This window comes from Barbus barbus (genome assembly GCF_936440315.1).
Source record: "Barbus barbus genome assembly, chromosome: 33".
NCBI classification, from domain to species: domain Eukaryota; kingdom Metazoa; phylum Chordata; class Actinopteri; order Cypriniformes; family Cyprinidae; genus Barbus; species Barbus barbus.
The window spans coordinates 28,841,494-28,851,976 of NC_136761.1; the positions used below are offsets into that span (position 1 = coordinate 28,841,494).

The 10,483-nt window shown below is 39.3% G+C and overlaps 1 pseudogene across 1 annotated transcript; it reads right to left on the minus strand.

The window, feature by feature from the left end:
• Positions 1-3,661: 3,661 nt before the first annotated feature.
• Positions 3,662-9,565, minus strand: LOC306853343 (annotated as a pseudogene). Its single transcript has 4 exons — positions 9,035-9,565; positions 8,304-8,399; positions 7,990-8,223; positions 3,662-3,907 (listed from the first exon to the last, which is right to left on the minus strand). The product of its transcript is annotated as an uncharacterized misc_RNA (transcript).
• Between the last annotated feature and the right edge of the window lie 918 nt (positions 9,566-10,483).

The window sequence follows — 10,483 nt, forward strand, 5'->3', positions numbered from 1 at the left end:
CAAAATGAGCTAATTTCATGTCTCAAAATAGTTGGGACGGGGGCATGTTTACCATGATGCAGCATCTCGTATTTTTTTCAAAACAGTTTGAAGACGTCTGGGCATCGAGGTTTGGAGTTTTGGTGTTGGAATTTGGTTCCATTCTTGCCTGGTATAGGTTTCCTGCAGGCAGACCAATTCAGCACTCGGACTCTTCTACTACGAAGCCATGCTGTTGTAATAGCTGCAGTATGTGGTTTTGCATTGTCCTGCTGAAATACATGTCATCTGGAGGGGAGCATATGTTGCTCTAAAACCTTTATATACCTTTCAGCATTCATAGTGCCTTGTAAACCATGCAAGCTGCCCATACCGTATGCACTTATGTACCCCCATAACATCAGAGAAGCTGGCTTTTGAACTGAATGCTGTTGACACTCTGGAAGATCTCCCTCCTCTTTAGCCCAGAGGACATGGCGTCCGTGATTTCCAACAAAAATGTCAAATTTGGACTCGTCTGACCATAGAACACTTTTCCACTTGGCCCACAGGACACGACGGCGCTTCTGGACCATGTTCAAATATGCCCTCCTTTTTGCATGATAGAGCTTTAGTTGGCATCTGCAGATGGCACGGCGGATTGTGTTTACCGACAGTGGTTTCTGGAAGTATTCCTGGGCCCATTTAGTAATGTCAATGACAGAATCATGTCGATGAGTGATGCAGTGTCGTCTGAGGGCCCGATGACCACGGCATCCAACAAAGGTCTTCGGCCTTGTCCCTTACGCACAGAGATTTCTCCAGTTTCTCTGAATCTTTTGAGGAACGTTGTTTTTAAAGTATTCCACAATCTTTTCATGCACTCTTTCATGGATTGGAGAACCTCTGCCCATCTTTACTTCTGAGAGACTCTGCCTCACTAAGACATCCCTTTTACAGCTAATCATGTTACAGACCTGATGTCAATTAACTTGCTAGATGCTCTCCCAGCTGAATAGTTTCAATTTTTTTTGTACAATCTGTTTATTGAGATGCAACAAAATATAACAATGTTATACAACAAAATTGTAGTTACATCTTTTCAAATCTTTCAAAAAATTCTTGCTTTTTCAGCCCTTTGTTGCCCCGGTGCCAACTTTCTTAAGACCTGTAACAGGCATCAAATTTGAAATGAGCTCATTTAGTGGATAAAAGTGTAAAATGTATCCGTTTAAACATTTGTTTTGTTCTCTATGTTCTATTGTGAATAAAATATTGGCTCATGTGATTTGAAAGTCTTTTAGTTTTCATTTTATTCAAATTTAAAAAACGTCCCAACATTTCCGAAATTCGGGTTGTAAATCAGTATTTACATAGCATCACTATAGTAAATGTACTACACATCTACTGTCCCGCAACAGATCTATTGCCAGGTGGTCACCCTATACACATGGTATACCTACGAGTGTATATTATTAGTGAATTAATTAAAGTGCCCATATTATGCCATTTTTAAGGTTTCTAATATTGTTTTATGAGTCTCCTAAAACAGGTGTACAGGTCAAAAAACACTTTAGTTTTCTCAACAAATAGCTTTAATTTTACCTAATTTCTAAATGATTCCTAAACGACTCGTGCGAAGCAGTTCAAAGGATCAGTCTCTCTAAACTCCTCCTTTCCGTGAGACCTCACTGCTGTGATTGGTCAGATTGGTCAAAGAAATGTCCTTTGTGATTGGTCTACCACGTACAGAACGAATAACAGCCCATGGGCGGACATTATGCAAATGTGTTACTTCATGAAGTACAGCCGTAACAGATTAAGATTCAAATTCCTAACGACTCGTTTAGGCGATTGCGAGCGGACTCTTTTTTTTGATAGACAATAACATTATATATCATGCACTTTCAACTTTACAACTTTGCAGAAAGTTTATGTTCACATACTGCTACATGAGACACTGCACGAAACGTAATATTCGAGAAGGCATAATAGGGGCACTTTAAAAAAAAAAAATTTAAGTTTTTGCAAAGAAATACAAATGTCATATAAGTGTAAAATTTTAAATGTATAAAAATTATTTTTGGTGAAACCCTTTATTTAAAAAAAATTGTGGAAAAAATGTTATACATTATAGATTACAGTAATATGAATTTTTATAATTTGTTGAGTGTAATAATAACAATAGCTATGTAAATATTACTGAAACTTTAAAACTGATAAAAATAAATGTTTTTAATATTAAACATGCAAATGTGCCATTAATTTATTGAAATATTAACTTGAAATCTCAGGGGCTACTTCAAGTAAATTTAGGTCAAAGGGAACCCTGACATAGGGTATACCTATACCACCTGCGCGCACACACACACACACACACACACACACACATAATACTATTAGTTATTTTTTTAATGCCATGCTAAACTAATTTTATTACATTAAACATTTTAAAATGTGGAGGGACAAATTTATTTTAAAAAGTACAAGACTTTTTTTCTTGAATGTCATGAATTTGCATGTAGAATAATATGAGCTATAACAACCTGAAATTTGAAACAAAATGAAAATGATTTATTGACTGCGTGTGATCATTTTCAACTGAAAGGTAATTTTGATAGTAATAATAAAAATGATTGATGTGACTCTACATTAAAAAAAATTAAATGACTGAGTTCAATCAACGCAAATAGAGAAAGCACAGAAACACATGGTCACTCAGCAGGACTCACACACACATACACACACAGACACACTGATCTTACTATCTATATGAGAATTTATTACACACATTTATTCTGATTCATGTTATTTCACTGACAGAAGTTAAGCTGCAGTATTATAGTCATGAAGAGAAAAAACATCTCACTGTTACTGACTTATCATGCAGCTCAAAGCATTATGGCTAGAATCTCTCGTCTATTCAGATTCATCAACTCAGTTTCACTGATGATCCATAACCAACCCAAAACCCAGAGATGCTGTAGAAGGACAGAGTTCCTGCTCTGTGATCCACAAACACTCCTATTCTCCTGCTGATGGGCTTCACAGAGAGACGAGTCCATATGTTATTGTGTCTGAATGAGTATCTGGAGCGAGAGCAGAACAAACTCCAGGACTGATTATTATATTCAAACACACACTCAACATCCCGTCCCTTCCTGCTGATGCTCTGATATGACACTGATATACACACACATCCACTCCACTGAAGCTCCCAGTAACAGCGTCCACACACACTCTCTCTACACAACACCTGCTGATACACATCAAATCTGTCTGGATGATCAGGATACGACTGGAGTGTGTCAGTGTTAGTAATCACTCTGTTGTTCTCAGACAGACGGAGGAGTTTATTCACTGTGTTCAGATCCAGAGTGAGCTGATGGGAATCTGATGGAGATAAAACACATCAGAATCAGGAATTATGAATCTGTTTGATCTTTTCATGTAGATGAACTCTTCATGTTCAGTGTATCATCAGTGTCTCTGTACAGATGACCAGATATCTGTGCTAATCATCATTTACATCAATTATAAAACTCTTCTTTCTCCTTCTACAGGAAGAACATGAACTCAGTAAGTTTTCTTACTGACTTACATTGTAGGAAGTGGTTCCTGGTCCAGAGATCAATGTTGGTGAATGTGACTGTGGAAATCAACAGACATGAACAGTGTGATTCTCATGATGCTGCATCCATTCCTAACACATTTCTAATATGATGTTCTCCATGATATGAGATGATGATGGACTGGTTTCTGAGAGCAGATGAATCTCCAGGACTTTACCTCTGTCTGAGATCTTCTTGAAATCCTCTTTGCAGAAATCCTCCAGTTTGTCTCTCAGCTGATGGACAGGTTCTCTCAGAGCATCAGAAGTGATGAGAGAACTGAAGAGATCATCATTTTCCTCTATAGATTCAGGAGGAGCTGAGAGAGACTGGAAACTCTACAGAAAACAGAAATCACAACTCATCAGCTCCACACTTCACCCAATAACCTGCTCCAACATCAGATTTGTGTGTCTCTTGTTGACTTGATTGATCTTTAGTAACTCTCTGAAATTCAGCACTTTCACAGCATCAGCTTCATTCTTCTCATATTCATTAAATCACATTAGAGCTACAGATTCTAGTGTTTGCCACTTACACTCTATGTGAACTTTCTAGGAAACAGTTTGGATGATGAAACATTTGCTAAGAACATAAATGTCCATCTAACAGCTCAAACACATCAATGGAGTCTCATTGTAGGGTTGAGTAGACCTATAAATATTACCTATATTACCTATAAAGCCTATAAATTTATTGTATTATTCAACATTAATTTTCTGGTTGTCATACTCTTGTCAAGTAACAATGATGGTCCTTTTGCTGTCATTGTAAGACAGTGGGCAGCTCCGTTTGTTTGTCTGAGGCAGCAATAGTAACGAAGGGGGCGGGGCTTATGATATGTCAATTTTTGTGGGTCTCCAAGCAACACAGTGGTGTTTTCAGAATGAATCTGCGTTTTGACCAAATCTGATTTCACCACACAGTGCTGCAGAGTTTTTTTTTAAATCAATGTAGAATTTCTATACTTCTGTTTAGAAGTATAACGCACAAGAGTGATCTGATCATCACTCTTGTGCGTTAAACACAATCTGCTAAATGTAGACATCTTAATTTTAATGAAAAATAACAAATGAAAAAATATATAATCATAATCTATGACAAAAAATACTATTATAAACCAGGTTAGTGGATAATTCAGCAGCAAAAGTTTTCTAGAAAAATCATGGGTGCTCAATAATTTTATGAAAACAAACTAAACATTTAGTTAAAACATTATTTAGTGGGGAACAAATAAAAGTTAATAAGTGTAGGACTGAATCTGGTAAAATGTCACACATTGCTTTGTATTGTTGTAAAATACATTCCTGAAAAACAAATCATCTAAATTATTTGATCCCCTGCTGATTTTGCCCACTGACAAAGAAATGATTAGTCTATAATGTTTATGGTAGGTTTATTTGAACAGTGAGAGACAGAATAACAACAACGACAACAACAAAATCGCATTTCAAAAAAGTTATAAATTGATTTGCATTTTAATGAGTCAAATAAGTATTTGATCCCCTATCAATCAGCAAGATTTCTGGCTCCCAGGTGTCTTTTATACAGCTAAGGAGCTGAGATTAGGAGCACTCTCTTAAAGGGAGTGCTCCTAATCTCAGTTTGTTACCTGTATATGTTTAATATTGTTAAATTTTTTAAGGCAACTTCCATGCATTTATTCATCTATTTTAATACTGCTCTTATAAAAAATTAACCTTGGTTTTGCTAACCATAGTTTAACCATGGTATGTGTAGCAAAACTGTGGTAATGCAAATGGAAATCAGGCTGCGAAAAAACAAACTAATATGGTTACTACATTTTTACTATAATAAAACCATGGTCAATTTTTGTAAGGCTGTTTATCAGTCAAATTCATTTAAAAAATGTAAACAGGTATGGAATATAATCAGTAAGAGAAAAACATTGTTAATGAGAATACAAACTTGACTGCAGCAGGTTAGTTGGGAAATACATTTATTTATTATTCAGAATGCACATTTGGAAAGGAACTATATTAATAGGAACATTTCAGCATCGGAGCATCCTCAGTTTCGAAACGCATGCTGCACACAAACGTGCTCCCGCGTAATTTAGATGGAGCTTCATCCCACCGTATCAGTCTCATCCATGCTTTCCTCAATTCGTGTTGTGTCAGGAAATCGTGAAAACTGAGGCAGTGTGTCATTGTTTAGAATTAAAGCAGCCAGATATGGTGTAGCAACACCGTCGAGAGAGGAAAGAAAGTAAAGAAAGAGGATTTGTTGTTCATTGTCTGTTTGTGTGGCGTCGTAGTCCAGGTTACCGGAAGCAAGTGGCAAATGGCAATTTTCAAAGCAGACAAAACTGAACTCTTTACGCACTGTTGCACAGTTAATTTGAATGGAAAGACTCTGAATGCTTTAATTGACACAGGAAATTCAATGTCTCTGAATACATTTACATTTACATTTAGTCATTTGGCAGACGCTTTTATCCAAAGCGACTTACAATTGGGGAATACAAAAAGCGATTCATCTTGAAGAGGCAGTCAGACAGAGGAAGTGCTCGTAACACCAAGTCTCAGTCATTGTTCAAATAAGTACAAGCTAGCAAGGGAAGGAGAGAAAGATAGAGGGAAAGACTAAGGTTTTTTTTAGTTTAGTTTTTTGTTTGTTTAGGATGAAGTCAAGTACTGCCAAAAGAGATGAGTTTTCAGTTGTTGCTTGAAGATTGCCAGGGATCCGGCGTTCCGGATAGGGGTGGGAAGATTATTCCACCAGCCAGGAATGGTGAACGAGAATGTTCTGGAGAGTGATTTTGAGCCTCTCTGTGATGGTACCACAAGGCGTCGCTCACTAGCAGATCTCAGACTTCTGGAGGGGATGTAGGTTCATAATAGTGAGTGGAAGTAGGAGGGTGCAGAGCCTGTGGTAGATCTGTACGCAAGCATCAGTGTCTTGAACTGGATGCGAGCTGCAACTGGTAGCCTGTGCAAGGAGATGAAGAGAGGTGTAACATGCGCTCTTTTGGGCTCGTTGAAGATCAGTCGTGCCGCTGCATTCTGAATCATTTGTAGAGGTTTGATTGTGTTTGATGGCAGTCCAGCCAGAAGAGCATTGCAGTAGTCCAGTCTAGAAACAACAAGGGCCTGGACAAGAAGTTGCGCAGCATGCTCTGTCAGAAAGGGCCTGATCTTTGGGCCTGATTAAGCATGGTTATGTCCCTGAAAATGCAATTGATTACATGAAGACCACATCTGTACAATGTGTTCATGATGATAAAGTAAAGTACCCTACAGCTGAGGTTACATTTAACGTCAATGAACAGATGTACTTGTTGTGTGTTGGGGTAGTTGACAAACTTCCAGCTGACACGGTTTTGGGATGGGATTTACCAGTGCTGAATGACTTGATAAACTTGTGCGATAAACCCACAAATGCTGTAAATGTCATAGCATGTCCAGTGTTCACCTGAGCTCAAGCTAAGACTGGTTTGCAGCCTCTGCCAGACTTAGATAATACTCTGATCCAGAACTGTAACAAACCTAGAAAAACACGTCAGCAACGCCGAATTGCAAAGTTGTTGGGTACAACAACCCCTAAAGTGTAAACAGATGGTTTGGAGGTCAGGGATTGGGAGACCCCAGACAATATTGCTCAGTTACAGATGGCTGATGTTACATTAAAGCCGTTGTTTGCTAAAACATGTGAGGGCGAGGGCAGAGTACAAACTCTTGGGGCTGAAACGTATATTGTGTAGAATGGTATTTTGTATGTGAAGTCTGATGGGGTTACACATCTTGACTGTTATTGGCGCTACAGTGTTTGACAGCTAGTGAAGTGACATACTGCCAAGTATGGTGACCCATACTCGGAATTCGTGCTCTGCATTTAACCCATCCAACGTGCACACACACAGCAGTGAACACACACACACAGTGAACACACACCCGGAGCAGTGAACACACACACACACACACCGTGAACACACACACACACACACCGTGAACACACACCCGGAGCAGTGGGCAGCATTTATGCTGCGGCGCCCGGGGAGCAGTTGGGGGTTCGGTGCCTTGCTCAAGGGCACCTCAGTCGTGGTATTGAGGGTGGAGAGAGCGCTGGACATTCACTCCCCCCACCTACAATCCCTGCCGGCCCGAGACTCGAACCCACAACCTTTGGATTACGAGTCCGACTCTCTAACCATTAGGCCACGACTTCCCCACGCTAAATATATCTTCCAGAAAAAAGAGCTGAGAGAAATGATTACTAAGAGATTTCCAGAGCTGAAAGCCATTTATAAGCAGCGTCTCTTTCAGAAGAAAAAAATCAGATGAGAGTCTGACTGATGATTATATAATAAGACACTCATGAAATGTTTCTCTGTGAGTCTCCTGTCACAGCAGGATCTGCTCAAGTCCACTATGATCCTGTTCTTCTAGATCTGTGTTACCTGCAGGAACTGGATGTGATCCTGTGTGTGTGAAAGCTGCTCCAGCTCAGCGTCTCTCCTCCTCAGATCATTGATCTCCTGCTCCAGTCGCTCCAGTCGTCCTTCAGCTCCACTCACTGCTTGCTTTTCCTGATCTCTGATCAGCCGTATCAGCTCAGAGCGGCTTCTCTCAATGGAGCGGATGAGCTCAGTAAAGATCCTCTCACTGTCCTCCACTGCTGTCTGTGCAGAGCGCTGTTAGGACACACAGTGATTCAGGCTTCAGTGAGTCTGAACTGAGACTGAGACAAACTTCTCTTCTTCTCCAGACTCACCTTATGAGACGCCACAGCCTCTCTCAGCTGCTGAAGATCTTTCTCTCTCTGCTGGATTCTCTGCTGGAGCGTCTTCTGCGTCTCCTTCAGCTGCTTCTGCAGGACAAACAGATGATAGTGAATGTCACAGAAAACTACTGGCACTAAATCATCATGTGAACAGATGAATCCAGGAAAAGTGGAGCTGATAACTAATGGCTGTAGGTTCAAACTCCAGAAGTGATGATCGGTTACAATCATCATGCATAAATTAATATGAACTTTAGGGCTTTTTTCACACTGCAAGTGTAAGTATTTTAAAAGTGAAACTGAAACAGACAGAGAGCTTCACTTTGACAGTGTTTCTGTGTTTGGTGTAATTAATCTGCAGCTCTACACTGAAAATAAATGAACAAAGTAAAGCTATAAATTCCCTAAAATAATCCGTATTCAGTCAGATTTACTGAATAGAAACTCATCTGTCCTGCATTTTACTTACATTTTGACTGACGGAAGTGTATATTTTGTTAAACAATGGGTAAATAGTTCACTCCATTATTTTATGTTGCTTAATCATGGCGTCTTGTATGTTGATAAAGTTTTATGGTGCATTTTCAGCAAACAGTGAAACTCTTCTTGCAGCTGCTGTTCATTTCTGCTGCTGTGTGAATGCTGTAAGCTGTTAATATGGGTGCTGATATAAACACATATGAAATGAATGTCAGCAATACTTAATGTCTAGTTTTAATGACCTGTTTCTCTGTCCTCTGGTCTGCAGCTGATACAATGTCATGGTTTTTAATGTTCATACATCGTACACAGCACACATATACATTTCTGATCAGTGCGACAGAAAAAAGGCCAGTGGCGTCAGTCAATTTGTGTCTCTTTCCTTTAAATAAACTCTCATGTTGTTCGAGGTGATTCTGACAGTAAGAGTTCAGACACACCAGACAGGACTTAACGGCTTTGTATTTTCTTCCAGTACAGACGTCACACTGCACATCTCCAGCTCCAGCGTCACAGTCAGCAGAGAGTTTGGTCTTCTTCAGTTTCTCCACCACTTCAGCCAGCATGGTGTTTCTAGCTAAAGCAGGTCTTGGACTGAAGGTCTGTCTGCACTGAGGGCAGCTGTAGACTCTCATCTGATCCTCCTGATCCCAGAAGCCTGTAATACAGCTCTTACAGTAACTGTGTCCACAGGGAATGGCCACTGGATCCTTCAGGAGATCCAGACATACTGCACACAAGAACTCATCCTGAGAAACTCTGGCTTCTGCCATTTTACTGCATGAACACAGAGACACAAACACACAACAGCTCAACTACACTTCAGTTTTTCTTTCCCCGAACACAGGTGTTTCATGTTTCCTGCTTCTGTGTTTGAGTGATGTGTGTGAAGTTCAAACCACCCACATCCACTGCTAAAACTTCTCTCTTCTCCTTCTCATGAGATTCTCCCTCAGTTGAGCTGTTGTGTGCTTGTGTCTCTGTATTCATGGCATTCTGGCTTCTGCCATTTTAACCAGCAATTTACCAGCTTTTAAAGTGAAAACTGCTGTAAATGTAAATCAAAGAACAAAAGAAAAAAGGAAATCACTCACTGCTCCATTCGCTCATTAACATTTAAATACATGTTTAACAATTAAATGCATGACAATAAAAGCAGTGACTCGTGACACAGAATAACACAAAACACTGAAAAGGTCCGGGGCTACAATAATGAAAAGATTTATTGACTGTGATAATTTTCAACTGAAAGAAATTTTGATAGTAATAATAAAAATTATTGATGTGACTACATTGAAAACTAAATGACTGATTTCAATCAACACAAATAGAGAAAAGCACAGAAACACATGTTCAATTAGCAGGAAACATACACTGATCTTACGGTCTATATGAGGATTTATTACACACATTTATTCTGATTCCTGTTATTTCACCGACAGAAGTTCAGCCGCAGTATTAATGAAGAGAAAATAAGAGACTATAACAGGGGTGCCCAATAGGTTAATCGCGAAAGCAATGCTTGTAGATCGCATTTCAGGTCAGTGGTTCTCAACCGAGGAGGGCGCCAGATAACTTAAAACTAAAATATATTGACTAATATGTTAAATATTGTAAAAATATATACAAATAAATAACAGCACCACCTCTCTACGTATTCTGTGATATTCTGTCTCGGAGCAGCAAGCCAT